Below are 26,598 nucleotides of genomic sequence, written 5' to 3' on the forward strand. Positions count from 1 at the left end.
CGTGTACTGCTTTACAGCCATATTATTTATAATGTATAGCTCATTTAAAAATTACGTCTTTTCTTAACCAAAAAGCAAGACAGTGCTGTCATCCCAATTGACTTCCATCTTCTTAGAGTCAGACTGTCACATGAACATGTCACATTTCATATCATGATTCCATCATCTATTTTATTTTCCATTATCTCAGTTGTTTGTCATCCATAGGTTATATAAATTTATCTCTGATCTTTTTATCCACATCTGTAATAGACGTATCAAACAGAACGGGGCCAAGAAAGGCCTGCAGCACACATATCTCCCTCTAGTTGACACTGGTCCCCCTGAAGGCCATCATTCAACCAGTTATAAAATAGACTTATTATGTCAAGATTACATCCCTTAAAACCAGAGGATACTATAAACTCTCATTAGATACATTATTATATTTCAGATATGGTGTGCTGACCACATTTTTTCATGTCTGTAGATGAGTCATAAATTTGTAATGTATATTATGCATAAAAAATCACAAGTTGAAGGTTGCATAGAAAACAGACTTACTTTTCCATTACCCTGTGTGATATAGTGTTTTATAATTATGTAAATAGAAAGTTCTGAAGATTATCAGAAAAATGATAGCTGACTACTGAATACCCATGTGATTTCTCTGGTGTTTATATGGTGGCCAGCCCTGTAATTTACAGAACAGCCAATTAAATTATTGTTGGATAGCTTGAATCATGTTTTCAGAAAAGCAAAGTAGGTTTCAATCTTGGGGCAGGAAATGGCTGACACATTTCCACCCCCATTTTGTGTGTGTGTGTGTTTTACTGGAAGGCAAATGCCTTCAATTGAAGACAGCAAAGCAAGGGCTATCGATTTAAAAGGAAATCTGAACATGAAACAAAGCAGCTGACTGAAAAACAGCTTTGTAGAGCAGGTCTATTAGTATTACATTACCATTCTTAATGTATAACAAGTCAGATTTTTCATGGACTTCTGAAAAACATCTTCTTCCTCTCATTCTTCATAATTTCTTTGCTACTTCAGTGTCCAGAGATTGTTCTTCTGACATGTCCAGTAGGTCTTCTCTGAATGCTTACAGCATTGTAACTCCTACATTTTTCCCTCCAAGGATGGTGTGATCTTGATATTTTATCTCAATTTAGCCTCTTTTCATAAAGCAATAAATGCAAATAAGGAAGAGCCCAGGGAAGGAAATAAATCAAACTGGCCCAATAAAAAGTCTAACATGGGGCTTCCCTGGTGGCGCGGTGGTTGGGAGTCCGTCTGCCGATGCAGGGGACACGGGTTCGTGCCCCGGTCCAGGAGGATCCCACGTGCCGCGGAGAGGCTGGGCCCGTGAGCCATGGCCGCTGGGCCTGCGCGTCTGGAGCCTGTGCTCCGCAACGGGAGAGGCCACAACAGTGAGAGGCCCGCATACCGCAAAATAAATAAATAAATAAATAAATAAATAAATAAAAAGTCTAACATGGATTTTGGAGGATGGTAGGTGACAGTGACAAAGATGTGCCATGTAATATTAACTGAAGGATAATCTTCAAATCAGGGAAAGCTGTTGATAGTAGTAATTTAATGGGACCCAGCAGGAAAAGATGTGGACATTGTGGGGGAAGCAATCAGTGTTCAAACCTCAGTGACACCACTTGTTAACTGTTCAACTTCAGCAAGTCAATGATTTTAACCTGTCTCTTCTCTCATTAGTTAAATGGAGGTGATACCCACCACACAGGCCTGTTGGGGGACAAAATGAAACAATATGTGTAAAAAGCATGCTTAGGAAAGGCACACAATATGTAAGATCTATTTTGAGTAATTATTTGAACCCTGGATTAAGAGGCAGGTACACCCCTCCTCGTTTCCTCTGAGCCTGCAGAAAGGAGGGATGAAGCCCTGGGGAGAGACCAAGGAAGGATGGAAGGTCTTGGAGATGAATAAAACCCCTGCCAGAGCTTTGCTCTCATCCCAGTAGGAACTGAAGAGTCAGGGCTAAAGGTGCCTGATCCTAATAAGCATGTGGACAACCAAACCTTGCAACACTCACTCCACTTTTATTTGTACCAATCTCAGGTAGATTTGTGGAGTTGATCTTTGACCTTTCATTTCCTTTGTAACAAAACCCTGCTTTGCTTCATTCACCTGCCTCATCCTCTCAGACACCCAACCCCTCTTTTCCCAGCTAACTAACAGTGCTCTCAGAGGTACTGATATTTAAATTAATCAATTTCATATTTCAAAAAAGCCTAAGAACAAAGTGATGTTTAATGGTAAATTTGGGGGTGCTAAAGAAGATCATACAATAAACATTTCTAGCCAGGGGGATGTGTAGGAAATCATATAATTCAGCCTATAATTAGGCAATGTAGGTAGGTTAACAATGATTATATAGAACTATGATCAAATCACTCTTCCTGAGTTTGAAACCTCTTATAATTGTGCTGAAAAAAAAATTCTCAAAAGGAACAGACTAGCCATAGTATCCTGTTTTCATCACCCCCTGCATGTTGAAAAGTCAAGGAAAGAAGGCAGCAAGATCTTTTAGCTTCACATCAGGCCGTCTCCACATTGCATTCCTTTTTTTATATATATAACATTTCTGTCCCTCTGTGGTTGTTCTTCAGGTATTCATCACATTTGCCTTCCTAAATCTTGGCTTTTATGTTTGTGCTGGCCTGGTTTATTTACTGTGTAGGGTGGGGTTTATTTATGCAACTCAAGAAACATTTTAACAGATTTCTAGATAACAAAGAACATTCTAAATATATACAAGTCTTGCCTTAAAAAACAACAACAAAAAAAACAACCAAATATGCTTCTATTTCCAGATCCACTTCCTTCACTTCTCTTCAATTTCTTTCACTAAGTTCTATGTTCATCTTCCCTCATATCTTTGAATTCAGAAGGTGGGGTCAGATTGGAGAACTGATCTGAGAATGTATCTTTTTTTTTTTTTTGGATTGTATTGTATGTGCATTATATATATATAATATATATATATATTTAATAGATCTCCATTGGAGTATAATTGCTTCACAATACTGTGTTAGTTTCTGTTGTACACCAAAGTGAATCAGCCATATGCATATATATGTCCCCATGTGGTGCCAATTAAACTTTGAAAAGGAGACCACTCTTCATCAATATGGTTCCATTCAGGTGTCTGTATATATTTACACCTATTTTAAGCTTAATCTTTTAAATGTATCAATACATTCCTCTGTTTAAATAACATACAACTTTTAAAATTGCTTCCTATCTTAGAAGTAGGGGAAGAGATGAACTTATTTTTTTTTTTTTTTTTTTTTTTTTTTTTGCTGTACGCGGGCTTCTCACTGCTGTGGCCTCTCCCATTGTGGAGCACAGGCTCCGGACGCGCAGGCTCAACGGCCATGGCTCATGGGCCCAGCCGCTCCGCGGCACATGGGATCCTCCCGGACCGGGGCACGAACCCACATCCCTTGCATCGGCAGGCGGACTCTCAACCACTGCGCCACCAGGGAAGCCCCGAGATGAACTTTTGTATTTGGTTGGAACAGATAAATCAAGACCCAGTGTCTCTAGGTTTCTCCCAAGTCTGCAAATGGTAAAATTCAGTTGCATAAGCACTAAAAATGTACTGCCACACATCACGTATGAGCCTCCACTCTGTATCGAGCATGGCCTTAAAGTGGTGTGGCTGCAGAGATGAAAGGCAAAATCCGCACCTTCTAGGAGACCAGTCTGGATGAAGCAACACACAAGTGGACAGGTAGAGCACACCATGGTAAGTCCTTGTACAGGGATTTGAGCAGAGTTATCAGGGGATGTGAGGAAACCCACGCTGTCTGGGGGACCAGAAGGTAAGGCCTTTTAGATCACAGAAGGAAGAGTCATGTTTACACGTGTCTGCAGAGTTAAATGGACTGGGTCATGGAAAAGTGGAACACACATCTCACCATTTTCATTCCTCCTGCTCATACAAACTTCCAAAGCATTTAAGATGATACCATAATGTAGACAGTTAAATCCTACATGGATCATCACCAAGTACTTTGCTGCCATGGAAAGTCTAAAAAGGCCCTACTTATGGACTACATAGACATCATTTTCCAATGCATTTGGAAATCCTTGTGCATTTGATTCCCTTTTTAAAAGTCTGGTTCATGTCTTTGTCTTTCCTCTTAATAATATTACTTTTAACAGAGTAAGTTCCAACTCAAATTATACTATTTTAAAAATAAAATTTAGGGCTTCCCTGGTGGCGCAGTGGTTGAGAGTCCGCCTGCCGATGCAGGGGACACGGGTTCGTGCCCCGGTCCAGAAGGATCCCACATGCCGTGGAGCGGCTGGGCCCGTGAGCCATGGCCGCTGAGTCTGCGCATCCAGAGCCTGGGCTCCGCAGCGGAGAGGCCACAACAGTGAGAGGCTCGCATACCACAAAAATAAATAAATAAATAAAAAATAAAAAATAAAATTTATACTTTAGAACAGTTTTAGATTTACAGGAAAATTGTGATAATACAGAGTTTCCATATATGCTATATCCAGTTTTTTCTATGATATATACCTTATATTTATATGGTACATTTGTTACTTACCAAACCAATATTGATCCATTATTATTAACTAAAGTCCATGTTTTATTCATATTTGTGTAGTTTTTGCCTAATGTCCTTTTTCTGATCTAGGAACACATCCAGGATACCACCTTACATTGAGTTATCACATCTCCTTAGGCTTCTCTTGCTTTTGACAGTTTCTCAGACTTTCCTTGTTTCTGATGACCTTGATAGTTCTGAGGAGTACTGGTCAGGTTTTTTCTGGAATATCCTTCTATTGGGATTTGTCTGATGTTTTTCTCATGACTAGACTGGGATTGTGGGTTCTGGGGAGAAAGACTATAGATATAAAGTGACCATTTCATCACATGGTATCAAGGGTACATGCTATCAACCTGATTTATCACTGTTGATGTTGACCTTGATCACCTGGTTGAGGGAGTGTTCACCAGTTCTCCCCACTGCAGAGTTACTGTTTTTTCACCCCCTTTCCATATTTCATTCTCTGGAAGGAAGTCACCATGTGTAGCTCACACTCAAGGAGTGGGAAGTTATACTCCACCTCCTTGAAAAAAAATGTATCTAAATAAAATTATTTTGTAAATATATTATAAACTTTTTGGAATAAATTCCAATAAATAACTATTTGGAATTCATTTTGCACAGAACATTTGTCTCTGCTCCTCCGTTTTTTTACATTTATTCAATCATTTATTTTTATCACTATGGACTCATGGATATTTATTTAATACTCTGGGTTATAACTCAATATGACTTTATTTTGTTGCTCACACCATTACTGTGGGGTTTTTTTTTGTTTGTTTTAGCATATTCTTACTTTCTGGCGCTACAAGATACTCCAGGCTCATTTGTATATCTTCTACCCCAGTCTTACAGAATCAGGCATTTCTCCAAGAAGCCCTCAAATTACAGTTTTTATTTTTATTTGAGTCAGTATACTGTAAAACATATGTTTGCATCAGTATATAGTTACTAAAAATAAAGAAGTTTATCGCTTGCTCTGCTGAAATGTATGTGCATTATATCCATTAGTGTTTAGGAGGATTAATGCCACACTATCGGCATACTAAGACGTACACACTCCACCCTTATTAACGCTAATGGGAGTCTAGGAAGAAAAAACAATGCCTGTAAGTAGAATAGGCAGATGTTGTCTGCATGGGCTTGCCTTCCTTCATTTAATACCTAATACAGGGTTCCCTTATGTTTTCTGGGATGAAATATGTATTGCCTCTTTATAGATGCCAAATTGGGAATAGGTTTGCAGCCTTCTTGGAGACTGGCTATTTGCTTTACTTAAATCAAAGATTTTAAAAAGTAATGTGTAAACACCTTATATTTGTGTAGTGCTTCAACATAAACAATGTGTTTTTGTATAGCTAATTTGTTTTTTACAGGAAACTATGTAAGGTAAGCAGAATCTTTCGTTTTAGAGGAAAGTGAGGCTCACAGAAGAGAGCAGGGTTCCCATGTTTAATGTCATGCTCCTTTACAAGGCCAAATTGTGAACATGAGCTTTTTTTGCTTTTCTGTTGGAATAGTCAGTATTTTTCCCATTTACCCATCTATTTGCCCTAATTAAAATCTAAAGATCCTTCAGCCTTATAACTTAATGAAGTTTTTACAAAAATCTTTGGGTTTGTTTTTTTTTTTTTTTTTTTTTGCAGTACGTGGGCCTCTCACTGTTGTGGCCTCTCCCGTTGCAGAGCACAGGCTCCGGATGCACAGGCTCAGCGGCCATGGTTCATGGGCACAGCCACTCCGTGGCATGTGGGATCTTCCCGGACCAGGGCACAAACCCATGTCCCCTGCATAGGCAGGCGGACTCTCAACCACTGCGCCACCAGGGAAGCCCTTTACAGAATCTTTTATACAAAAGTTCCTACAAGATGCTTAGTACTCTTGTTTTTAATAATTTTTATATTTTGAACTCACATTATAGGTCCATATATAATAACAATGGACTTAAACAATGGATTAAGTCTGCCTTAATCTTCTCTCTCTCCAATCTGCCTTTCCCCACCTCCGACAGCTGACCACACAAATCTAACTCTGTGACTTTTTGTTTACAACCCTTCAAATGTGCACCCTTTCCTTTATGACAAGGCCCTGGAAATAATTTGCAGGGCTGTTTACAATCTGGCCCCTCCTACCTGTTTAGCCCCACCTCCTACCACAGCTTCCTTTAATCTCAGGCTGCAGTAATGCAGAGCTGCATTAAGTTCCTCAAAAACAATGTGTGGTTTCTCTCCTCCACATTTGTTCTGTAGCTTCATTTGCATAGATGTCCTCTCTCTGAGCCCCTACTTCTAAATCCTTTGAGCTGTGCTCCTTTGAGACTCAGAATGCATTATACCTACCTATTTGTGTGTATGGGTAATCCCTTCTAGCTAGACTGATTTCCTTGGAAACAGGGTCAATGTCTTATTTGTCTTTCAGGAGTATTCTTATGTCTTCCATTTGTATTGCTGAGGACTCTTAGTAAACACTGAATCAGTGACTGAATAACCTTTCTGATTTAAAAATGAATGTCAGTTTAACGGTTTAATTTTAGCCATACTGAAAAAAATTACAAATTGCTGATGTGTATTTCAGTCACTCATTCATTTACTCACTCATCCTCACTCATTCATTCTACAAACATTTACAAAATGCTTACTATCTGCCAGGCAGGTCATGTATTAGGCTCTTCTGGTTGAGGATGAGCTAAACACAGTCCTTGTCCATAGGAAACAACATAGTCAAATGGAAAAGAAAGCTGTGTAAAACAATAATAAGTTCCATAAGACTGACGTGGACAGTGTTATTTGAGTATGGAAGAGGAACCCACTAGCTCTCCCTGTCACAGATAGCAAAGACTTCGCAGGAGAAATGAACTTCATCTGTTAGTTGAGGTATGAGTAAGATTTTCATAGAGAAGCCCGTGGCGTGGATTCCAGACAAAGAGTTGAGCAGCTGCAGAGGCACAGAAGCCAAAGGGCAGGTGAACCCGGAACACTGTGGCTGGGGGTGAAGCCTGTGGAGGAGGGAACATGGAGCGATGCTGGGGACTGGTCAAAGGTCCTGTGTGCCATGTGCTCAGGAGCTGAATTTTTGTCCGGAGAAAACAGAGCACTTTTGGACAATTCTTAAGATTACTTGGTATGTTACCTTGTTCTCTTGAGTGCTTTGAAAATATTAGAAAGAGGGAAAAGGATTAAGAAGTTGATTCACAGAGTTAATTTTTAAAAATTAGTCTGCCCTAGATGTTATTTGCCTCAGTTCATCTGCCTGTTTCCACGGCTCTTATTTATAGAAAATGGCTAACAACTAGCACCAACTTCTTTTTCTCTTGCTTTAATGCATTTTGACTTTCTAAATAATATTTATGAGCTGTGAGAAGTTGAAATACTCATCAGATTATCTTCCAAAATAAATTAATGGAAATCCAATTAGGAATGTGTTATAAAATAAAAATGTCAAGATAAATTGAAGACTTGGTTCTTAGTGGGGCAAATTTAAGGTAGGATTACATTCTTACAAACTTGTACTGGCCTATGAAACTTTTCTAAACATTCTCCCTTTTAAAACCTTATATTCTTGTCTGATCACAAGACAGCTTTAAGAACAGTTTCATTAATTCCTTTCTCAACAGGTCCTCATGACAAAATATCCCACGTTTCAATTGTCAGAACAGGCTGCATTCTTTCTGTGGAGTGTGTATTTTTGGAACAGTAAAGTAAAGATATCAGCATTGCTGCCAATAGGTATACAAATACTTATTAAACTTGAACTCTATGCAAAGCTCTGAGCCACGTGTTAAATAAATGAGCTACCAAGTTTTAAAACACTCTAGGTCAAATTCTGAAAATTTTCAGTTTTTTCATTAAGAGACAAAAACACCAAACAGAAGTAAGAGTGTCCAAAGATTAGTTTCAGGAAATTACTAGGCCCACATGATAAAAATTACATGATAAGCACTGCATTTATGATCTGTGTTCTATATCTCTTTCTGGTGTAATTACCAACAGGAGCCCTGTTGTGCTTTCCTTACCTTTGATAGGAAGGCAAAGCCACCTTTTTTTTTGTTCTTGACAAAAATTTTATTCACTGCATTCTTGAGTAAGTTTGTAAGATTTTATTCTCAAGACCAAACTTAAAATGATCTTACTGACTTTCAACAAGCTATCTTAGAGCAAGGTTCTCATATGTTTCCCTCAATATAACAATAAGACAATCTCAGCTTTAAATACAGATGGACTAGAATTGATAAAGGACTTTGGGGGTTGGAAATGGCATCATTTTGCCCCTTCTGGATCCGAGGCCATTGCTAAGTCTATTATTAAATATTTAATTCTTAAAAGCATATTGGTCCTCCTAGGCCCTGGCAGTCTAGAGGCAAATAAAGGAAGTAAGCTGTAGAAGTAACAATTAAAATGATTGCCACAGATGTGTGAGCTAGCTGTCTGAGAAGGGAAGAGGCAGAAACACTATAAATTTACACAGTTACATCACTGTGTAGGACAAGATGACCAAAACACTGACCTGGAATCACTCAGAAAAACAGTCGTACTATTTTTAATGTAACATGCATTTTAAAAGGCAGGGAACTGAAAGTATGCAATGAAAGATTTTAAATCCCACCTTTTTTTTTTTTTTTTTTTTTTTAGGGTTCCTACTCAGTGCAGTAGGTACTTCACAGTGTATGAAAATACAAGTGTGAATGCCCTCTCATTCTTTTTCTGAAGACTTTAAAAAAATTTTTTATTGGAGTATAGTTGCTTTACAATGTTGTGTCAGTTTCTACTGTACAGCAAAGTGAATCAGCTATACATATACATATATCCCCACTTTTTTGGATTTCCTTCCCATTTAGGTCACCACAGAGCAATGAGTAAAGTTCCCTGTGCTATACAGTAGGTTCTCATTAGTTATCTATTTTATATATAGTATCAATAGTGTTTATATGTCAATCCCAATCTCCCAATTCATCCCACCTCCCTCCCTCCCCCGATGGTATCCAAATGTTTGTTCTCTACATCTGTGTCTCTATTTCTACCTTGTAAATAAGATCGTTGATACCAGTTGTTTCAGATTTCACATATATGCGTTAATATACAATATTTGTTTTTCTGACTGACTTCACTCTGTATGACAGTCTCTGGATCCATCCATGTCTCTACAAATAACCCAATTTCATTCCTTTTTATGTCTGAGTAATATTCCATTGTATATATGTACATCTTCTTTATCCATTCCTCTGTTGATGGACATTTAGGTTTCTCCAAGACCTGGATATTGTAAATAGTGCTGCAATGAACACTGGGGTACATGTGTCTTTTTGAATTATGGTTTTCTCTGGGTACATGCCCAGTAGTGGGATTGCTGGGTCATATGGTAGTTCTATTTTTAGTTTTTTAAGGAACCTCCATACTGTTCTCCATAGTGGCTGTATCAATTTATATTCCCACCAACAGCACAAGAGGGTTCCCTTTTCTCCACACCCTCTCCAGCATTTACTGTTTGTAGATTTTGTGATGATCGCCATTCTGACCGGTGTGAGGTGATATCTCATTGTAGTTTTGATTTGCATTTCTCTAATAATTAGTGATGTTGAGCATTTTTTCATGTTTGTTGGCCACCTGTATGTCTTCTTTGGAGAAATGTCTATTTAGGTCTTCTGTCCATTTTTTTGATTGGGTTGTTTGTTTTTTTGATATTGAGCTGCACGAGCTGTTTGTATATTTTGGAGATTAATCCTTTGTCAGTTGCTTCATTTGCAAATATTTTCTCCCGTTCTGAGGGCTGTCTTTTCGAAAGCAATGATGCCCACTCTTACAGTCTTCTACAGTGGCCAAAGGGTTAGGGAGGGTGTGAACGACGGGAAATGGGAAAAGGTCTCAAGCTCAGTGGCTCATAAACTAGTGTTCCAGTCATTCAAGAACATTAGGAAGGATGTGAAAACAAACTTGGCCTATTTAGAAGTTTTGCCTAAGTCAGTACCTTGCCTCCTAACATGTAGTGGAGATTTCCTTAAAAATCTTTCTCCGAAATCTAAAGATGAAGACTGGCTTCTGATTTCCTCCAGTCCCTACAAAACATTTCATCATGTTTGGAAAGTTGAAAGGATTATGTTGAAACATTAAAAAGTATTTTGACTTTTCATTTTGGAATGGTGAACTCCTGAGCCAAACCAACACCATAGCGATTCATTGTCACTAATAACCACACTGAGGACTTCCCTGGTGATGCATCTGCCTGCCAGTGCAGGTGACATGGGTTCAATCCCTGATCCAGGAAGATCCCACATGTTGCGGAGCAACTCAGCCCATGAGCCACAACTACTGAGCCTGCGCTTTAAAGCCCATGAGCCACAACTACTGAGCCCACGTGCCACAACTACTGAAGCCCATGCACCTAGAGCCCGTGCTCCACAAGAAGAGAAGCCACTGCAATGAGAAGCCCACGCACTGCAATGAAGAGTACCTCCTGCTCACCGCAACTACAGAAAGCCCACACGCAGCAACGAAGACCTAATACAGCCAATAAATAAATAAATAAATAAAATGTACTGGGAAAAATAAAAGGGGAAAATTCCTTAAAAACAAAACAAAACAAATAACCACACTGAAATGCTTTTTTTGTGGACTATTCAGAAACTAATGAATAATTAGAGTAATAATAAATTATTCTTCCATACTATGATACTTGGAGCCTTCATCTAATTTAAAATTCTTGTTGACTCTTCACCCTATGTAAGACCCTATTGTCCATTTCATGTGAGACTATGAAGTCTAATGATCCTAGTTCAAATTCTGAAGAGAGCTTCCATTTTGAGTTCATTTGATGACCTCCAGATTATCAGTTTTGCCTCTTAACCTACAGTAGTTCAGTGAAAAATAAATATATTTCAGGTATTGAAAATTACCTGTGGATGACTGTTATTGAACAAGGGCTCATGTGCCTGTGCAGCAGAAAGCCAAACTCGGACAGTGGGTGTTTGCAGCAAAGTAAGGGTTTATTTGCAGGGCGCCAAGCAAGGAGATTGGACAGCTCATGCTTAAAAGACCCTAACTCCTTGACAGCTTTCAGGCAAGGGTTTTTAAAGACAGTGTTAGGGGAGAGGGTCATGGGATGTGTGATCAGCTCATGGACCTTTTGATTGGTTGGTGGTGAGGTAACAAAGTGATGTTTTGGGAATCTCAGCCTTCTGGTTCCAACCATTCTGAGTTCTATGTGCTTGTGATCAGCATGTAGCCACCAACCTCTACTGGGGTGGGGGATCTTAGTTTCGGTAGAATAATAATTCAAAGATATGCATCAGACTGTTACCTATATCCCTTCAGGAGGAACTAGGAATCCTGTGTTTCTATTGTCCTAATCATTAACTGCTTGAATCTGCTTTTTGGAACTTAGGAAAGGCTTACAAGACTAAAGCCTTTTTTTCTACAAACAAGAAATGAAGGACATGGAGGGGCTTTTGTACCTGGGAAGGCCCCACAGGGTCCTGCTTGGTTTCAAAATCTCCTTTTCTTTGATACTCCTCAATCCTCAGGGGAACAGGAGCAGAATAAGAAAGAGAACAAAGTTTTACATAGGTTAATCATAAACTCAGCAGGGAACTTGGTTTCATGATCGTGCTAACATTATATAACTATAGATCTCAATATAAATTTTTATATGGCCAAAAAAAAGTTTTTAAAAGTATTAAGGGCCTCCCTGGTGGCGCAAGTGGTTGAGAGTCCGCCTGCCGATGCAGGGGATACGGGTTCGTGCCCCGGTCTGGGAGGATCCCATATGCCGCGGAGCGGCTGGGCCCGTGAGCCATGGCCGCTGAGCCTGCGCGTCCAGAGCCTGTGCTCCGCAACGGGGGAGACCACAACAGTGAGAGGCCCGCATACCGCAAAAAAAAAAAAAAAAAAAAAAAAAAGTATTAAAAATACATTTTATTTTTAGGTGTGTATTTATAACAAGTGTTATTTTATATTTAGCTTTCAAATTTAGTTTCACTATTATTTTAATGTTTGCCTTGAACAAAATTATTCTATTATTGTGGGAATTAGGCTGGATCTTTCGGGACAGTTCTCAGTATCTCTAAAGGATTCTGAACTTCTAAAACAATGGGGCAAGAAGGGAAGTCCTCTTCCTCCATCTGTTCAGGTAAAGGTAACTGTCCCTACCTTTGGTGTTATGGAGGGAATACTGGAGAATAGAAGGAAGAAGTATTGGATCTGAGATTTCCTACACTTCTCCCCTTCCATGCTTTAAGCCCTGATGGTTAATGTAGTCAATCAGAACTCTCATAAATCTTCTAACCTTACTATTACTCCTTGACATAATTCCCCCTCTAAACAATAAATTAGCACTTGTGTGATAATTACTTCCAAAATATTTTTCTATTAATCTTTCCCAATTATGTATGCCTGTGGTATCTTGTTTATGCTATTCTCTTTGACATTGCAATTTTTCTATTAAGTAACTCAACTGGATTTTAACCTGTAAATCCTAGCATGAAGAAATATGGGAGAGAGATTCGTTTGCCAAAGATTCTTAGGCTATGTGATAATGTTGATCTCTACATACTCCTTTGTACTAATCTTACTCATCCTAAGCTTTGTGAAAAACAATAATAGAATTAATTTTACTTTGGGCTTTCTTAGACAGTAGTAGGCTTTTATAATTATCTGGGCATACAAATGCATTCTAGAATTAATGAAGACAAAAAAAAATCTAGTCTATTTTCAAATTTTTAAAGAAGTACAACATGAATACATGCTTCATAAAAGGAAAACTAAAACTCTCCTTACCTCAAAGTAGCCCAAAGCATGGCTAAATACATTTCAAGTTTCATATAACTTAAACATTGCCACAATATGCTATTTGTTTTTTAATAACTTGAAATGTCATGAACTTAAATTTTTTTTTTTTTTTTTTTTGGTTAAGATACATTTTCTAAGAGCTGAACCAAGATAAACTGGAGAAACACCTGCATAGTCTTAATTTTAATGCAAATTAATTTTAATTAACATATCAATTTACTGAAATTAGTGATGGAAAATATTCCAAAAGTAAATATCACAGGTCCCTGTTGTCAATGCCCAAGCCTTCTTTCATCTTATTATGATTAATTGTTGAATCACCACAGGTCCTCTGTTTTACCTGTAAAGCCAAACCAAAGAATTCTTTGCACTTATATCAGCATCCTTTGTCTTCCATACAGGCATTTTAATCCCTTCTGATCTCTGAGATAAATATATTTTTTCATGTAATTATATAATTACGTGGTAGGCCAGAACAGATCCCATGGAGCCACTCCATTGTGTGCCGTGTAAATAATGTTCTGTTCTACCCCTGATAATTGGCCAACAGATCCCCCTAGGAGTGTTTTGATTCCTTAAATAAACACTATGTGGGCAAAGGGGTCTGTATTTTCTCACTGGCAATGAAACCAGAAAGAAGAACTTTACATTTGGTGCTTATTACATCATTTTAAAAAGAACTGCTTGTGACCCTACAGCTCCCTCTGCTGGTTTAGGAAGTTAAAAAAGGACAAGTGGAAAATAGTGTTCATGAACTAGAGCCTCTAGGTGAAAGTGTAATTTTAGGTATGCAATGGGGTTAAACTAAAGAAATAAGCAACAGAAAAACTTCTCATTTTTATTTTTCTTAAGTTGTGAGCCACCCTCTCACCATCTGTCTTTATTTTACCATTATGTGTGCCTGTACTATGTTACTTTTTGCAATAAAAAGCAAGCTCTAGAACAATGGTAATTTTTCTGAACAACTACAACCAAAGTAAGCTTCATGAGTCTCTCAGTTCCACTTTAATAGTTCCATCCCTCCATTAGGCAGGGGGTTATTCATAAGGGCCTTAAGTTACCTCCATCTATGGGGGTGGCAAACAAAAGATGTAAAGAAATGAACCTCTTTTTCAAACTGACCAATTAAAATCCTATGCATCTCATCTTTATGGTATTGGTGACCACCTTTACTTGGTACAGGCAAAAAGCTGAAAAAGAGAGAGGATGAGAATCAGAGAAACATAGGCTTGAATCTCAGCTCTGGTGATTAAAATCTGTGTGGTATTCTTCAAGTTATTTATCCTTTCTGCTCTCTCTTGTTCACATCAATAATTTGGAGATAAAATTAGAGTCCTTGTGAGGGATAAATAAAGTAATGCATATACGTATAGTGCCCGGCATGTAGCAGATGCATATTAATCATAGTTAACATAATTCTAAGAAATATGGTTTTTTTTGCCCCAACGATCCAGAGAGTGCAGAAGAGAACTTCCCTTCTAAAAATTCTGAAAGTATGGCCACAAAACGTGTTCAATCATACAAAACATAATTTTTATTGAAAGAAATCAATAGCTAACAGAATCTACAATTCAAACCCATTCATTTTTTAATATGGAGACAAGATAAAAAATATAGTTGACCCTACAGAATCGTGGGTCCCAGAAACCTATTAAATTGGGCTGTAAAAGAAGCTAGGTAAATAGCATATTCTGCTGAAGAGGATTTAGATAATCAGTTACAGGTGTTGTCACAGATTATTACAAATAAATGCATGACTTTGATAGCTCTCTTTTACTATATATATAGTAAATGTGTTTATTTTAGTATACTAGGTTTTGACAAGACAGTAAACAATGGTTTTATAATCAAATAGCTCGATAGGAAAAAGTGGTTTAAGCCTAACATTTATCTATTCTGAGCGACTGTCTGCCTCCAGGGAATACTGTGCTATCTCTAGTTCTATGTACAGAGGCTAGGTCACTCTTTACTATCAGGTAATAAAAAATAATAGAGGCAGTATAGGTAGTGGTTAAGTGCAAATGTCTGAAGCCAGATAATCTGGGTTTGAATTCTAGCTCTGCTTGAATGACCTTGAGAGAGTACATGGGATGCCTCATCTGTGCTTCACTTCCTTCACTTATAAAATTGTGGTATAACAGTGTACACTTAGTATCAGTTTCCTAGGGCTGCCTTAACAAATTACCACACACTTAGTGGCTTAAAAGACCAAAAGTTTATTTTCTCACAGTTTGAGAGGCTGGAAGTCTGAAATCAAATTATCAGCAGGGTCATGTTCCCACCAAAGGCTCTGGGGAAGAATCCTTCCTTTTTGTTACCAGCTTCTGGTGGTCCCAGCTATTCCTTAGCATATGGCAGCATAACTCCAATCCCTGTCTTTGTCTTCATGTGGCCTGCCCTCTGTGTCTCTGTCTGTCCTCTCCTCTTCTTATGAGGATGAACAACGCAATAACTGAAATTAAAAATACACTAGAAGGAGGGGCTTCCCTGGTGGCGCAGTGATTGAGAGTCCGCCTGCCAATGCAGGGGACACGGGCTCATGCCCCGGTACGGGAAGATCCCACATGCCGCGGAGCGGCTGGGCCCGTGAGCCATGGCCGCTGAGCCTGAGCATCCGGAGCCTGTGCTCCGCAACGGGAGAGGCCACAACAGTGAGAGGCCTGCGTACCGCAAAAAAAAAAAAAAAAAAAAATACACTAGAAGGAATCTATAGCAGAATAACTGAGGCAGAAGAACGGATAAGTGAGCTGGAAGACAGAATGGTGGAAATAACTGCCACAGGGCAGAATAAAGAAAAAAGAATGAAAAGAAATGTGGACAGTCTCAGAGAGCTCTGGGACAACATTAAACGTAACAACATTCAAATTATAGGGGTCCCAGAAGAAGAAGAGAAAGAAAAAGGATCTGAGAAAATATTTGAAGAGATTATAGTTGAAAACTTCCCTAATGTGGGAAAGGAAATAGCCACCCAAGTCCAGGAAGCAAAGAGAGTCCCATAGAGGATAAACCCAAGAAGAAACATGCAGAGACACATATTAATCAACTAACAAAAATTAAATACAAAGAAAAAATATTAAAAGCAACTAGGGAAAAGCAACAAATAACCTACAAGGGAAGCCCCATAAGTTTATCAGCTGATTTTTCAGCAGAAACTCTGCAAGTCAGAAGGGAGTGGCAGCATATATTTAGTGAGGAAAGAGAAAAACCTACAACCAAGATAACTCACCCAGCAAGGATCTCATTCAAAATCAATGGAGAAATCAAAAGCTTTACAGATCAGCAAAAGCTAAGAGAATTCAGCACCACCAAACTAGCTTTACAACAAATGCTAAAGGAATTTCTCTAGGCAGGAAACACAAGGGAAGGAAAAGACCAAAAGAAGACCAAAAAGACAGAAACAAACCCAAAACAATTAAGAAAATGGTAACAGGAACATACATATCAATAATTACCTTAAATGTGAATGGATTAAATGCTCCAACCAAAAGACACAGACTGGCTGAATGGATACAAAAACAAGACCCGTATATATGCTGCCTACAAGAGACCCACTTCAGACCTAGGGACACATACAGACTGAAAGTGAGGGGATGGAAAAAGATATTCCATGCAAATGGAAATCAAAAGAAAGCTGGAGTAGCAATCGTCATATCAGACAAAATAGACTTTAAAATAAAGACTGTTACAAGAGACAAGGAAGGACATTACATAATGATCAAGGGACCAATCCAAGAAGAAAATATAACAATTGTAAATATTTATGCACCCAACATAGGAGCACCTCAATACATAAGGCAAATGCTAATGGCCATAAAAGGGGAAATCAAAAATAACACAATAATAGTGAGGGACTTTAACACCCCACTTACAGCAATGGACAGATCATCCAGGCAGAAAATTAATAAGGAAACACAAGCCTTAAATAACACAATAGACCAGACAGACCAGATATTTATAGGACAGTCCATCAGAAAGCAGCAAATACACTTCCTTCTCAAGTGCACATGAAACATTCTCCAGGATAGATCACATCTTGGGTCACAAATCAAGCCTCAGTCAATATAAGAAAACTGAAATTGTATCAAGCATCTTTTCCAGCCACAATGCTATGAGATTAGAAATCAGTTACAGGAAAATACTAAAAAACACAAACACATGGAGGCTAAACAACATGCTAGTAAACAATTAAGAGATCACTGAAGGGGCTTCCCTGGTGGTGCAGTGGTTGGGAGTCTGCCTGCCAATGCAGGGGACACGGGTTCATGCCCCGGTCCGGGAGGATCCCACATGTCGTGGAGCGGCTGGGCCCGTGGGCCATGGCTGCTGAGCCTGCGTGTCGGGAGCCTGTGCTCCTCAACGGGAGAGGCCACAGAGGTGAGAGGCCCACGTACCGCAAAAAAACAAAAAAACAAAAAAAAGAGATCACTGAAGAAATGAAAGAGGAAATCAAAAACACCTAGAGACAAATGACAATGAAAACACGATGACTCAAAACCTATGGAATGCAGCAAAAGCAGTTCTAAGAGGGAAGTTTATAGCAATACAATCCTACCTCAAGAAATAAGAAAAACCTCAAATAAACAACCTAAACTTACACCTAAAGCAGCTAGAGAAAGAAGAACAAAAAAACCCAAAGTTAGTAGAAGGAAAGAAATCATAAAGATCAGAGCAGAAATAAATGAAATAGAAACAAAGAAAACAATAGCAAAGGTCAATAAAACTAAAAGCCGGTCCTTTGAGAAGGTAAACAAAACTGATAAACTTTTAGCCAGACTCATCAAGAAAAAAAGAGGACTCAAATCAGTAAAATTAGAAATGAAAAAGGAGAAGTTACAACAGACACCACAGAAATACAAAGCATCCCAAGAGACTACTACAAGTAACTCAATGCCAATAAAATGGACAACCTGGAAGAAACGGACAAATACTTAGAAAGGTGTAACCTTCCAAGACTGAACCAGGAAGGAAGAGAAAATATGAACAGACAAATCACAGCTAATGAAATTGAAACTGTAATTAAAAATCTTCCAACAAACAAAAGCCCAGGACCAGATGGCTTCACAGGTGAATTCTATCAAACATTTAGAGAAGATCTAACACCCATCCTTCTCAAACTCTTCCAAAAAATTGCAGAGGAAGGAACACTCCCAGACTCATTCTATCAGGCTACCATCACCCTGATACCAAAACCAGACAAAGATATTACAAAAAAAGAAAACTACAGACCAATATCACTGATGAATATAGATGCAAAAAGCCTCAACAAAATACTAGCAAACAGAATCCAACAACACATTAAAAGGATCATACACCATGATCAAGTGGGATTTTTCCCAGGGATGCAAGGATTCTTCAGCATACACAAATTAATCAATGTGATAAACCATATTAACAAACTGAAGAAGAAAAACCATATGATCATCTCAGTAGATGCAGAAAAAACCTTTTGACAAAACTCAACACTGATTTATGATAAAAACTCTCCAGAAAGTGGGCATAAAGGGAACCTACCTCAACATAATAAAGCCCATATATGACAAACCCACAGCAAACATCATTCTCAATGGTGAAAAACTGAAAGCATTGCCTCTAAGATCAGGAACAAGACAAGGATGTCCACTCTCACCACTATTATTCAACATAGTTTTGGAAGTTCTAGCCACAGCAATCAGAGAAGAAAAAGAAATAAAAGGAATACAAGTTGGAAAAGAAGTAACACTGTCACTGTTTGCAGGTGACATGATACTATACATAGAGAATCCTAAAGATGCCACCAGAAAACTACTAGAGCTAATCAATGAATTTGGTAAAGTAGCAGGATACAAAATTAATGCACAGAAATCTCTTACATTGCTATACACTAATGATGAAAAATCTGAAAGAGAAATTAAGGAAACACTCCCATTTACCACTGCAACCAAAAGAATAAAATAACTAGGAATAAACCTACTGAGGGAGATAAAAGACCTCTATGCAGAAAACTATAAGACAATGATGAAAGAAATTAAAGATGAAACAAACAGGTGGAAAGATATACCATGTTCCTGGATTGGAAGAATCAGTATTGTGGAAATGACTATACCATCCAAAGCAATCTACAGATTCAACGTAATCTCTATCAAATTACCAATGGCACTTTTCACAGAAGTAGAACAGAAAATTTCACAATGTGTATGGAAACACAAAAGACCCTGAATAGCCAAAGCAATCTTGAGAAAGAAAAACTGAGCTGGAGTAGTCAGGCTCCCTTACTGCAGACTATACTACACAGCTACAGTAATCAAGACAGTATGGTACTGACACAAAAACAGAAATATACATCAGTGGAACAGGATAAAAGCCCAGAGATTAACCCAAGCACCTATGGTCACCTAATCTATGACAAAGGAGGCAAGAATATACAATGGAGGAAATACAGCTGCTTCAATAAGTGGTGCTGGGAAACTGGACAGCTACATGTAAAAGAAATAAATTAGAACACTCCCTAACACCATACACAAAAATAAACTCAAAATGGATTAGAGACCTGAATGTGAGGCCAGACACTATAAAACTCTTAGATGAAAACATAGGAAGAACACTCTTTGACATAAATCACAGCAAGATCTTTTTTGATCCACCTCCTAAAGTAATGAAAATTTTAAAAATTAACAAATGGTACCTAAACTTAAAATCTTTTCCACAGAAAAGGAAACCATAAACAAAACAGAAAGACAACCCTCAGAATGGGAGAAAATATTTGCAAATGAAGCAACTGACAAAGGATTAATCTCCAAAATATACAAACAGCTCATGCAGCTCAATATTTTTTTAAAAAATCCCAATCAATATATGGGCAGAAGACCTAAATAGACATTTCTCCAAAACAGACATACAGATGGTCAACAAACACATGAAAAGATGCTCAATATCACTAATTATTAGAGAAATGCAAATCAAAACTACAATGAGGTATCACCTCACACCGGTCAGAATGGCCATCATCAAAAAATCTACAAACAATAAATGCTGGAGATGGTGTGGAGAAAAGGGAACTCTCTTGCACTGCTAGTGGGAATGTAAATTGGTATGCCCACTATGGAAAACATTATAGAGGCTCCTTAAAAAACTAAAAATAGAACTACCATGTGACCAGAAATCCCATTACTGGGCATATACTCAGAAAAAAACATAATTCAAAAAGAATTACTGTAGCACTATTTACAATAGCCAGGTCATGGACGCAACCTAAATGCCCATCAATAGAGGAATGGATAAAGAAGATGTGGTACATATATACAATGGAATATTACTCAGCCATAAAAAGGAATGAAATCGGGTCATTTGTAGAGACGTGGATGGACCTAGAGAATGTCATACAGAGTGAAGTAAGTCAGAAAGAGAAAAACAAATATCATATATTAACACATATATGTGGAATCTGAAAAAATTGGTATAAACAACCTAATTTACAAAGCAGAAATAGAGACACAGATGTAGAGAGCAAACATATGGATACCAAGGTGGGGCAAGGAGGGTTAGGATGAATTGGGTGATTGCGAGTGACATGTAAACACCATTGATACTATGTATAAAATAGATAACTAATGAGAACCTACTGTATAACTCAGGGAACTCTACTCAGTGCTCTTTGGTGACCTAAATGGGAAGGAAATCCAAAAAAGAGGGAATATATGTATTTGTATAGCTGATTCACTTTGCTGTACAGTAGAAACTAATACAACATTGTAAAGCAACTATACTCCCATAAAAATTAAAAAAATAAAAAATAAAATAAAGTAAAATTGAATGTCTGGCTATTTAAAAAGAAAAAAAAAAACCAAAGAACAAAAAAGATGATGCATTCCATTATGGTGCAGAGATTATATAAGGTATCTGGACAGAAAGCATTAGAGCACTGTGATAGAAACTTGAAATTCTTACATTTCTAATGCTAGAATAATCAGCATATATTCAGCAACTATTGAATGTTGAGCTTCTGAAGAGTGTTGGACCACATGAAAGTGGTCACTCAGTTAAGTCTTAATTCTGAGATACAACTTGCAGGGTTAATATAGTGGTGAGCTTTCATGACTTCCGAATGGCTTCCCTTAAACATATTGTGCTATCGATAAAAACTGCACTTAGCAGCAATTATATTAACTGAGTCTAATGTGTGTGGTTGAAATGCCACTCAGAAGACTCTTTAAATACACCTCATATCCTGTGTAAGGTCACGTCCATTTCACTATGGCTACATATTCTATTCTGCATATTACCAATATCCCACATACTAAGTCATAGATGTCTGGGAGAGAAGCCTCATATGCAGAAACTTTACAGTTAATGGGAAAATAAATACCCAAAAGTTCTAACAATATACACACACATTCTTTTTTTTAAATGTCTTTTTTTCCCCCCTAGTAGCTATTACTTTGACAAAGTAGATCCCAAAGTATTGAGATTTACTCAGGGTTATATATTGCCCTTTACCTACCATTCTGTATCCCATAAGGAGACACAAAGAGTTTTTTGTTCATAAGAAGCTTATGAACTGGTTAGGAATTCCATGCAAAGGATAGATACATGCTACAGATATATAAAGCTACAGATAAACGCATGCCTGTGATGCTGGAAGTAAGTCATTTGCCTTTAAAGTGATAGAACTTAGAAAGGTGATCAGACGGGGTACAGTTAAGAAAATATTTTGTAGCAAAGATCTCACCTGATTTTTGAGAAAGACTCAGATTATGTCTGACAAGATCATGAAACATTGTCTCTAAAGCATCTTTACATGTGTTTAGCATGGAAATCACTGTTGGAAAGTTGTTCTGAAGGACAAAGGGACCAGACTCTCTGAGTTTCAGCTGGACCTGGGAAGAGAGTCTTAATGAGTGAGAAGGCGTGATTCTGAGCACAGGGTACATGTGGTAACTCACACTGTTTCCTGCTCTGTCTTTTTTTTTTTTTTTTTTTTTTTTTTTGCTGTACGCGGGCCTCTCACTGCTGTGGCCTCTCCCGTTGCGGAGCACAGGCTCCGGACACACAGGCTCCGCGGCCATGGCTCGCGGGCCCAGCCGCTCCGCGGCATGTGGGATCTTCCGGGATCGGGGCACGAACCCGTGTCCCCTGCATCGGCAGGCGAACTCTCAACCACTGCGCCACCAGGGAAGCCCCTCCTGCTCTGTCTTTATTGGCCCATGTCTAAGTCCTAGAAGAATATGGGCTCAATAAGTGCTGAATATATGCTGACTATGCTAGCTATAAAACATTAGGGAGACTAAGAGAAACTAAGAGACTGAATGATTTGTTTTAGTAAAGGCACTGTTGGACATTGAAGGCCTAAGCAATATTACTAGGGAACTCCTCTAATCAACTGCAACAGGTGGGCAGCAAGCACATTCTATTCTGCTTTATCCCAGATCTCCCTCTGCCTTGGTGTCAGGAGGACCCTAGTTGACATACTTTATGGAGCAAAGCTGTAGCAGATGGGAAACTGAAGCACTGAGTGGAGTCTGGTGACACCCTGTGGGAGACTACGGTACCTGGAGGGACAGAAACAAGACAGCCTGACTGGAATACATTCCTTTGTGAATACTGCTACATACTACATCCCAACAAAGTCCTGAACACCTTGGGGCCAGCCCAGGGCAGAGTGGATTTTTAAAGAGGCCTTAAGTGGGTCCAAGAGTGAAAAGAGATTTGAAATATTACTGATTTTAAGATCTCATTAATTCCTCAGATTGCTAAAGTCTGGGAAAAATCAAATTATAAAAGATTGAATTTTCATACTTCCAATTCTTTGTTTTTGGTTTGAGCCTTCTAACTGCCAGAGATGAATAATTAGAGGTAAAATTAATTTTTTCTTATCTATTTTATTTTGCAAGCTTTCTCTTACACACACTTTCATCTCCATGCACACAAACACACACATCTCTTTCCAATAAAAGTAACACGTTCTGAATATTTATCCTTTAATTGTAGGAAATGGATAGCTACTAAATTGTTTCCTAAAATGTTCATCAGTATTTTATGTAGCTTTACCCTCCAGCCCCCATTGGAATATAAACATGAATATAGGTGCCAAAGATGATACTTCTAAGAGGTATTTAAATTCTGGTTTAATTCACTTCAGACAAAATGGGAAATGCCTTGTATTTTACTGCCTCTAGCTTCTCACACTAAAAACAATCCCTAAAGAATTTGCTGTGTGGAATGTTTTTGCTGCCTAAGGCAACTGTCTGCTTTGACTGTATGACAGAATAGACCTCAGTTATATTTGTTGAAGTTCAAATATTTGGTGTTTCTTCAATGAAAAACTACACTGCAACGTGCCTGAAGGGAAACTGTTTCAAAACAGAGAAGGGACAGATAAGAAAGCTGATCACATAACATGCATGTTTGGTCTACTTTGCCCTCTAGTATATTTTAGTGTTTTGGTCAAATGAACGTGTATTGATAAATACATTAAAAATAAACCCTAGTGTGGAGAAAAGGGAACACTCTTGCACTGTTGGTGGGTATGTAAATTGATACAGCCACTATGGAGAACAGTATGGAGGTTCCTTAAAAAACTAAAAATAGAACTACCATACAACCCAGCAATCCCACTACTGGGCATATACCCTGAGCAAACCATAATTCAAAAAGAGTCATGTACCACAATGTTCATGGCAGCTCTATTTACAATAGCCAGCACATGGAAGCAACCTAAGTGTCCATCAACAGATGAATGGATAAAGAAGATGTGACACATATATACAATGGAATATTACTCAGCCATAAAAAGAAACGAAATTGAGTTATTTGTAGTGAGGTGGATGGACCTAGAGACATACAGAGTGAAGTATGTCAGAAAGAGAAAAACAAATACCATATGCTAACACATATATATGGAATCTAAGAAGAAAAAAAAAGGTCATGAAGAACCTAAGGGTAAGATGGGAATAAAGACAAAGACCTACTAGAGAATGGACTTGAGGATATGGGGAGGGGGAAGGGTAAGCTGTGACAAAGTGAGAGAGTGGCATGGACATATATACACTACCAAACGTAAAATAGATAGCTAGTGGGAAGCAGCCGCATAGCACAGGGAGATCAGCTCGGTGCTCTGTGACCACCTAGAGGGTTGGGATAGGGAGGGTGGGAGGGAGGGAGACGCAAGAGGGAAGACATATGGGAACATATGTATAACTGATTCAGTTTGTTATAAAGCAGGAACTAACACACCATTGTAAAGCAATTATACTCCAATAAAGATGTTAAAATAAATAAATAAATAAACCCTAGCTAGATCATAGAATAAAAAATTTAAATGATAGTGTAAAATAACCTAGAAAACAATGTGGAAACATGGATTCGATGGATACATATGAAATATTGAGTCTGGAAATATATTTACAAAATACATCTAAGACATAAATGAAAAGTTAAGAAGTTACAAAGAAAAAAAGTGAGAGAGTACTATAGAAATAAATTTTTAAAAAATTCTGAGAGCCAAGACATTATTGAAAGATAAACTGCAGACTGGAAAACATCAGACAAAATGTTATCATCATTATATCAAGAGCTCTCTTAATCAAGGAAAAATCATGCTAATACTTTAAAAGAAAAATAAATTAAAGATGTGAACACTTTGTAGAAAAATATCAGTACCCCCAAGCAAAAAGAAAAGCTGTCTCTTTCATAATTGGAGAAAAATAAAATAAAACAACCTATACATTTAAAATTCTCTCTGAAAAGGTAATATTCACACTTTATGAGAGTGTGGGAAAAGAAACATTTATACGTATCACTAAGACAGTCTCTTAAAAATGGTCTTTCATGACTTTAATCATATTTTTAATGATTTTTTTTGTCTTTCCCTTACTATGCTAAATCTTGTGATGGAATCTTGCCACACGATTTACTTGGCAGGATTTGACACAGTTGATCACTTTCTCCTCCATGGTGTACTTTCTCTCCTTGGCCCCTGTGCACCACACCTCCCAGGTTTCCTCCTACCTCACTGGTTGCTCCTTCTCTGTTCCTCTTGTTTTTTCATCCTCCTCGCTCAGACCTCTCAATAGTGGTGTGACCCAGGGATTAGTCTGGGTCCTCATCTCTAACCATATTCGCCCCCTTGGTAATTTCATCCAGTCTAGTGGTTCCATATACCTTTACGTACAAATGATTTCCAAATTTATAGCCTTTAAATTCCATATTCACATATCAAACTACCTTGGAAATATAAAGGATATTCCCTTGGGTATGTAACAGACATCTTGAACTTAACATGTCCCTTACAAAAACCATGATCGTCTCCTGTCCCCTACTAACTTCCTCACTAAAGGAAAAAAACATGCTTCTCCTGCAATCTTCTTCCTCTCAGTTAAAGATACCTGCATTCTTCCAGTTGCTTAGACCAAAAACTTTAGTCTTCCTTGACTTCTTTTTAACTCTCACATTTGATAACCAATCTATCAGGGAATCCCATTGGTTCTACTCTCAAAAGATATTTAACCACCTCTCACAACCCCTACTGTTATCACTCTTGTTTGAGCTGTCAGTATTCTTCACCTGGATTACTGCAATTATCTCTTAATGGGTCTGCTTACTTTTGTACACTACAGTATATTCTTAATACATCAACAAGAGTGACTCTTTATAGTCCTTATAAGGGCTACAAGGCTCAGAATCTGGATCCCTGTTACCTCTCTGATCTTTCTACCTGCTACTCTCCCACTAGCTCATTCTGTTTGAAGCACAATGGCTTCTTTTTTTGTTCCCTGAAAATGCCAGTCATCCCTTTGCCTTATGGCCTTTGTACTTTCTTTTCCCGCTGCCCTAATACTTTCTTCCTCTAGATGTCTGCACGGCCAACTCCCTAGTTCCTTCAAGTCTTTTCTCAATTGTGTCAGCTTCTTAAGTGGACCACTGTATTTAAATTACCACCACTCAGACTGAACTCCTGCTCCCTTCCCCTGCTCTATACTTTCACATGATACTTTTATCTTCCTAGCGTATTTTATCACTTACTTATTTATCATGTTTGGTGCTTATTATCTGGATTTTCCCACTAAGAAGAAGCTCCACAAGGTCAGGATTTTTTTCTTTTTTGTTTACTTGCATATTCCATTACAGAAGAATGTCCGGCATACGGCAGCACTGAAGAAATATCTATTGAGTTAATTAATGAACTCAATAACTATAAACGTCATGAAACAGTGCTCATGTCTATGTTGGTCACTACTGGATCCCCAGAGCCTAGCAGAGTATTT

At 38.1% G+C, this 26,598-nt stretch overlaps 1 protein-coding gene across 2 annotated transcripts in view; it reads left to right on the top strand.

Moving 5' to 3' along the window:
- The window catches only part of PPP1R1C (protein phosphatase 1 regulatory inhibitor subunit 1C), a 130,023-nt gene that overhangs the window by 79,475 nt on the left and 23,950 nt on the right, over positions 1–26,598 (top strand). The window lies entirely within an intron of this gene.

Source organism: Mesoplodon densirostris, chromosome 8 (assembly GCF_025265405.1).
Source record: "Mesoplodon densirostris isolate mMesDen1 chromosome 8, mMesDen1 primary haplotype, whole genome shotgun sequence".
NCBI lineage: Eukaryota > Metazoa > Chordata > Mammalia > Artiodactyla > Ziphiidae > Mesoplodon > Mesoplodon densirostris.